The sequence below is a fragment of the Mirounga angustirostris genome, unplaced genomic scaffold, assembly GCF_029215605.1.
Source record: "Mirounga angustirostris isolate CCGP_5_RB_7025 unplaced genomic scaffold, mMirAng1.0.hap1 SCAF_8, whole genome shotgun sequence".
NCBI classification, from domain to species: domain Eukaryota; kingdom Metazoa; phylum Chordata; class Mammalia; order Carnivora; family Phocidae; genus Mirounga; species Mirounga angustirostris.
In genome coordinates this window covers 129,338,116-129,345,335 of record NW_026991716.1, presented here as the reverse complement: position 1 = coordinate 129,345,335, position 7,220 = coordinate 129,338,116, and the positions used below count along the sequence as shown (strand labels likewise).

General features: G+C 44.5%; 1 protein-coding gene across 3 annotated transcripts in view; it reads left to right on the top strand.

Annotated features, from left to right (window-relative positions):
• Positions 1-4,024: 4,024 nt before the first annotated feature.
• The window catches only part of LATS1 (large tumor suppressor kinase 1), a 51,691-nt gene continuing 48,495 nt past the window's right edge, over positions 4,025-7,220 (top strand). For 2 of the 3 annotated variants that reach the window (XM_064598211.1, XM_054505598.2), the window contains exons 1-2: positions 4,025-4,252; positions 5,103-5,185. The gene's annotated coding sequence lies outside the window, so the exon portion shown is untranslated. The remainder of the gene's footprint in view (positions 4,253-5,102; positions 5,186-7,220) is intronic. The other variant, XM_045865731.3, reaches the window with a different exon arrangement.

Here is a 7,220-nt window from a genome sequence, read left to right as displayed (position 1 = left end):
TTATTGACATTCTGCCCCATTTATCTTGTTCACAAAGCTGCTGTGGGGGAGATAACTGTGCTATAGCTATCCCATCAAAAATTTTGTATAATTGAAAAATTCCTTGTCCTTTGTAACACTTCCATTTCATAGTATTGTGGAAACATCCTTTTAATAATCCATTCCAGAATCTTGTCTAGGAAGAATACTAAGTCCACCAGTATAGTTTATATCAAGCCTTCATTTAAGCTTATGGTATCAATATGGTACCCAGCTCAGACTAGTTACATGGTTTGAAGCAGTAGCAGTGCTCTAGTCTTATAGATTAGAAACCTGCGGACATTTGAACTACGACAAGCAAGTATTCAAACTCTTTCAGCAGTATCTTCTGAACCACAACATTAAGTGGCAATGTACAGAACTACCAGACTACCATCATCTTAGCTTCAAAACAATTCGAACATTTTGCTGTATTAGGTAAACAAGGAGGGAGAAAACCATTGGGGGGGAGGCAGGTAAGAAGGGAGAAGAAGAATGACCAGAATATAGCTGATCAAGTAAAAAAAAATTTAATGAAAAATAAACTAATGTTCAGTTCCAAACTGTCATAACTAGACTTTGGGGGGCAGTAGGTGACAGACTAGCCTAACAGAGTCATCAGAAATGCATCAGCTGTCAAAAAATAATTTTTGTGCAGGCCATGGACATAAGAAGCTAAACTGTAATAGTAGACTGTAAAATAATAGCTCCTACTCATCAAAATACAGATTTTACCCCTTCATAGTATGGAATGAGGTTAAATTTTAAAATTTCTTAGGAAGAGATGTTCTACAAACAATGATACTCCAGTAGTAACAAGCATACCTAGAAACCAGATTTGCTTTTTTTTTTTAAGATTTATTTATTTATTTGAGTGAGAGAGAGCACAAGCAGAGTAAAGGGCAGAGGGCAGAAGGAGAAGCAGACTCCTTGCTGAGCAGGTAGCCCAATGCGGGGCTCTAACCTGGGACTCCTGGATTATGACCTGAGCGGAAGGCAGATGCTTAACTGACTGAGCCACCCAGGTGCCCCCAGATTTGGTTTCTAATACCATTCTCCAATAAAAGGAACAAGGACTTCTTGGAGAGACAGGGAATATATAAGATAGCTTGAAGCATCTTGTACTGTCAGAAAGTAAGGAAGTTTTTTTTTAAGTAGGCTCCACACTCCATAGAGCCCAATGCAGTGGTTGAACTCATGACCCTGAGATCAAGAGTCAGATGCTTAACCATCTCAGCCACCCTGGTGCCCCTTAAGGGAGTTCTTTTAAAAAACAATTTTAAGGGGCTCCTGGGTGGCTTAGTCATTAGGCGTCTGCCTTTGGCTCAGGTCATGATCCCAGGGTCCTGGGATCAAGCCCCACATCAGGCTCCCTGCTCAGCGGGAACCCTGCTTCTCCCTCTCCCACTCCCCCTGCTTGTGTTCCTGCTCTTGCTATCTCTGTGAAATAAATAAAATCTTAAAAAAAATTTTTTTTTAAATGTCATAATAATGGGGGAGAGGAGGGGTATGTCAAAGGGACACAGAAGCCAATTCAACTGGAAGAGCTCCCAATAGTCAAAGCTGGAACAATGTGATCAACAAAATAAAATACTCAAACTATAAAATAAATATCCATGAGTCCATATTGATATGTTTAAAAAAAAAATAATGGAGAAGAGACTAATCTGCTCAGAATTCCAACCAATTTATGTAAATTCTCTGCCCAAAAAGAGGTAGAATGCAATTCTTCACCCCTTAAGTGTGGGCTGCTCATAGTCTATAGCCTTCCCCTAAGACTGAGCTACTGAGAGGACTTAAGTTCTCAGGGCCACATTGCTCTTCAGACTTCTTCCATGTTTGCTGTCCCTGTTCCTACAGTCACCCAAACATGAAATTTGGCCCCTACACCTGTTGATAAAAATAAAATGAAACCCCAAGTCCCCATTTCCATGAAGTATTGAAAAGTTGAGTAGGTTGAAGCTGGACCAAGGGTTTTCCATCACACCAATACAAAGCCCTTCAATGCAGTGGTAGGTTTTGCCATCCAGACATCCAGCAGCCTTAGTAAGCATTTCCCTGCTCTTTCACCTCCCCCCATTCCCCAGTCTCAGATGCTTTTCATCTTGGGGATTGCTACATCTTTCCTGATCATTCCTTCTTTCCTGCTCTTCTCTCCCCCTGCTTCATTGGAGTTAAACCTCTCGTCTCAGAGCAATTCACTAAGCTCCTTGAATAATCCAGAAAAGTTCCCCAGAACAGTAGTTTATGGAGATACTCCACTTTAGGCTTAGAATCGAAGAGCTTAAGTAAAGAAGTTCTCTGGATGATGACAGAGGTGACAAGATTTGGGGGGCAGTATGTCTTTTCAGATACATAATCCTTCTGAGAAGGGCAAGCAGGCCTGTGAACATATTAGATTCATATAATTTCGAGGCTGAAAGGATCTCCAAAGGTTACTTAGTCCTGCAGTTGAAGAAAGTAAGACCTAGGGCTATTATGTGACCCACCTTGGGTCATACACTGTATCTTCTACAATCTCTGTGCTTGTGCTTACAGAGTTTCAACCAAGTGCTCTTGGAATGGACTCTTTTAACAGAGATTTTCACATTTGAACTTCAGGATACAATGGCCAGTACCTAATTTTTTTTTTAAGATTTTATTTATTTGACAGAGAGAGACACAGCGAGAGAGGGAACACAAGCAGGGGGAGTGGGAGAGGGAGAAGCAGGCTTCCCGCTGAGCAGGGAGCCCAACGCGGGACTCGATCCCAGGACCCTGGGACCATGACCTGAGCCAAAGGCAGACACTTAACGACTGAGCCACCCAGGCGCCCTGGCCAGTACCTAATTTAACATCATGAAAAGAAGTATTTTAGGGGCGCCTGGGTGGCTCAGTTGGTTGAGCGACTGCCTTCGGCTCAGGTCATGATCCTGGAGCCCCTGGATCGAGTCCCGCATCGGGCTCCCTGCTGGGCAGGGAGTCTGCTTCTCCCTCTGACCCTCCCCCCTCTCATGTGCTCTCTCTCTCATTCTCTCTCTCTCAAATAAATAAATAAAATCTTTAAAAAAAAAAAAAAAAGAAAGAAAGAAAAGTATTTTAATTCGAAGAAAATTTTTATAGTTAGTCTCTAGTAGAAGAATGAAAAGAGATGTTTGAGGGGCTCCTGGCTGGCTCAGTCGGTGGAGCTTGTGACTTGGATCTTCCGGTTGTGAGTTCCAGCCCCATGTTGGGTGTAGAGATTACTTAAAAAATAAAATCTTAAAGAAAAGAAAAAGAAAGATGTTTTAAAATACTAATTATATTTTCTAGAGGCAGATTTGGCAAAGGCACTCTTTACAAAGGGTAGACGGTACTTGCAAACACCATAAGCCTAATGATCTCATCCCAAACTTCTAATTCAACTTAGCAAGAAATAAAACCTCTTCTGACAGTCGCCATTATTCCAATTATGGCAATAATGACTTCCCCGTCTACCGATTCGGTTGACAGGTTAAAAATCTCCAAACTCTGTTAACCCTGTCTTGGCTCAAGAATATATTGATCTGGCTGATTCAGCAAATACTTAACTACCGACTTACTCGAGGAAAGAGTGCTAAGCAAAACTGAATTCATTTCAAAGCCTCTAGAAATCTCGATCCTGGTTCCCACAGCGAGGTTTCAGAGCAACTCATTGCTGTCCTTCTGAGAATTAAACTCCTTGAGATGTGCGTCTTATTCTCTATCCGTGCACAGAAGAGCTCAATTAAAAAAAGAGAGACACTGAAATGAGTGGACTTGGGAGGGGGAGAGCCTGATCCCACGAGCCGGGACGAGTCACCTGGGCAGCACCAGGCGGGGGCGACGCGAGGCGACGCTCGCCAACACGCTGAGGAGAAGGCGACCGGAGGCGGCTGGCAGGCTGCAGGCGGCGCGCGGGCTGCTGGCGGCCGGGCGGACAGAAGCCCCCAGTCCTCGGCCCCCGCGCAAGCGACGCCGGGAAATGCCTACATCCGGGAAACCTGCGGCGGAGTGCGGCGGCGGCGACACCGAGTGGAAGGCAAAATGGCGGCGGCGGCGGCGGACTGGTGCTGAGGGGAGAGCCAGGTCCCCGCGACCCTCGCGACGGGCCGCGTTGGCCCGGGGCAGCTCCCCGGCGTCTCTCCCCGCCCTGCCCCACCAGGGACACTTGGGGTCCTTGGGACGGGCTCCAGCCGCCTGGGCGACCGCCCTCGGGCCCGTGGCCGCTGTCCAGGAGCCCCGGTCTCCCCTGCAGGTAGGTCTGGGGCTGGCGTAGCGGGTGGGGCTCACTCTCTCCTCCCGAGACCGAGTGAGCGGGGCGGTGGCCGCCGGGGCCCACGCCCAGCCCCGCTGGCGGGGGTCCAGGGGCTGCTGCGGACGGGTGGGCCGGGCCCGGTCGGCCCGGTGCGGGCCTGATTTGGCTGGTTGCATGGACCTGAGCTGAGCCCTGCCCTGGGGAAGCGAGGGTTGGCCGCGCCCGGGGCTGCAGGAAGAGCCGCAGGCACCGCGGCCTTGGAAGTGCGGGTTAGGTTGGGGAGAGCCTGACTTGCTGGAGGCTTTGCGCGGAGTGTCTCCCGCTTCCACCCCTATCCCGAACACGGACGGGTCAGTGTTTAGGAAGGAAGGAAAGTGAAAGGTGGTTCTGAAAGAAAATTGCAGTGAAAGAGCCGCAGTTCTTTGCATCCCAGAGAGAGTCGATCCTGGATTTACCTTGAAGAAAGCGTGGGAATTTCTATTTCCAGTCCACTGTAATGTTAGCTTACGGTTCATAGTTGGAAGGGGTAGGAGGGATGGAAGGGTTTTTATGGAGTAGGACTGTGTACCTAAATAAAATGAAGGAAAGAAAAGGAAAGGAATATTATTTGTTATGACTTCAAAAAGAACTTGGATCTCAAAGAATGACTCTCCGGTGATTTGATTAACCCATTCTCTCACTTCTCCAATTGAAAGTTATTTTCTAAGAGAACAAGGTTTAATGTTGGTCGCCCCATATGTTACTATGACTTAAAAAATATATATCGCTGTGTAGACGTTATTCATAAATCTAGTGAGAAATAAGTAAATAAATACAGTCTCACACACAAATATTGTGTTACTTCACCCAGGATCATGAAGCTTGTCAGGCCTTTATGGATTATTTATTGAAGATTAAAATTCTTTATCAAATTTCCTTCATGAGGAAGAAAAGGTAGGACATTATAATTGGAATGAATGTTCTCTGCTAAGATAGCTACATTTGTGATTTAAGTAAGGTTATTTCTTTCCTTAAAATGTTCATAGGCAGGTAAAATGAGCTAGTTGATTCCCTCAGGCAGTGGAGGAATTTGACTGATTTTTAACAGTAAAAGTAGCGGCATTGTATTCTGATCAGATGATGCTGCAAGAAACTGGATCGTGGCACATGCTGGGGAAGGCGCATTCTTTCTGTGCTTGAATATCTATTGAATATGCCTTGCCACTCTCCAAAGGCAAATTAAAAAAGTACTTCTACAATTTTTTTTTTTTTGGTATGAAAAAATTTAGAAGTGTTTTTTTTTGGTATGGTATCTGTTTTCTCCTATAGGTTGTTTTGTTTTTAATGATAGTCCTTGTTATTCTGTATAAATATAGCCTTGGAATAGATCTAACTCTGAGTATTTAGTTTTCATTCTAGATGTTATATTTAGATTAGTGGCTTTTTTGTAGACCACAAAGTTATTTAGTCATTGAACAACATTTTTATCAAGTGGAAATGGCATTTTTCAGCATAAAATAAAATATAGTGGTAGTTTTCACTTTTGATCAGCTTTGTAGAAAGCGAGTTGAAGAAACTGTCATCAGTAAGCAATAGAGTCTTGAATGTTGCTGTCTAAGCAACTGAGACTATATGCTGCTCAGAAAGAAACAGTACATATTACTACTGTTGCTACTCTCATAACTGACTTAGTCAAAGCACTGAGACAGGCCATCTTTTTTTATAAACCTAATTCAACCAGAGGTAACACTTTGAAATCTTAATATGTAGTGGTACCTGGTTTTTCCCCAAGTTGAACGAGGTATCTACAAAAACTGTTTGGGTTTGCTGACATTTGCATATTTGATGAAGGTCTGAAGTTTCAAAGAAACGGAGGTTTTGTCTGTTCAGTTTAACCAATTTAAATGTTCCTTAAAGGAATGAGTGAGTCATGATCCCTGCCTTTAGGAAACTCAAGATGCAGGTTCTGATGAGAAGAGCACTGGGCCAGTTCAGGATGTGTGGATTCTATTTCTAGTGTGACCTCCAGCTGGCTGTGTGAACTTAGGCCAGTTTATCTCTCTGGATCCATTTCCTCATCTGGAGTGTGTATGGGGGGGGTGGGATATATATATTTAAGATACCCTATTCTCTATGAATTTGTGATCTAGTAGGAAAAATGAGACAACTACAAAAGTAGGGCAAAAGCATAGGTTTTATTTGACCATGCAAAGTGCATTTACAGTTCAGAGAAGGCTAACAAACAGGCAGTTCAATGAAATCTTTGTGAAGACAGCATGTGAATGGCACCTTAAAAGTTGGGTATAATTTCTGTAAGAAAAAAATATGGCAGGGCCTCTCCCAAGAAGAAACAGGATGAGTAAGGACATGAAGGTAGAAAAGCAGAGGTACAAAAGCTGAGAGCAAGTAGGTTGGCTTGGTTAGAGTATAAGGTACACTGGGGAGAGTCCAGTGAGATAGTGAAAAGAGATAAGAAGATAATTGAGTGGGGCATTTATTCTTTTTTTTTTTTTTTAAGATTTTATTTACTTACTTGACAGAGACACACAGTGAGAGAGGGAGCACAAGCAGGGGGAGTGGGAGAGGGAGAAGCAGGCTTCCCACTGAGCAGGGAGCCTGACTTGGGGCTCGATCCCAGGACCCTGGGATCATGACCTGAGCCGAAGGCAGACGCTTAACTGACTGAGCCACCCAGGCACCCCAATGGGCATTTATTCTAAACATTTGACATGCACCATTGACCCTTGAACAACACAGATATGAAGTGTGCGGGTCCACCTGTACTCAGACTTTTTTCATTAAATATATTGGAAAATTTTTTGGAGATTTGCAACAAATTGAAAAAACAGATGAGGGCGCCTGGGTGGCTCAGTTGGTTAAGCGGCTGCCTTCGGCTCAGGTCATGATCCTGGAGTCCTGGGATCGAGTACCGCATGGGGCTCCCTGTCAACAGGGAGTCTGCTTCTCCTTCTGACCCTCCCCTCCTCAT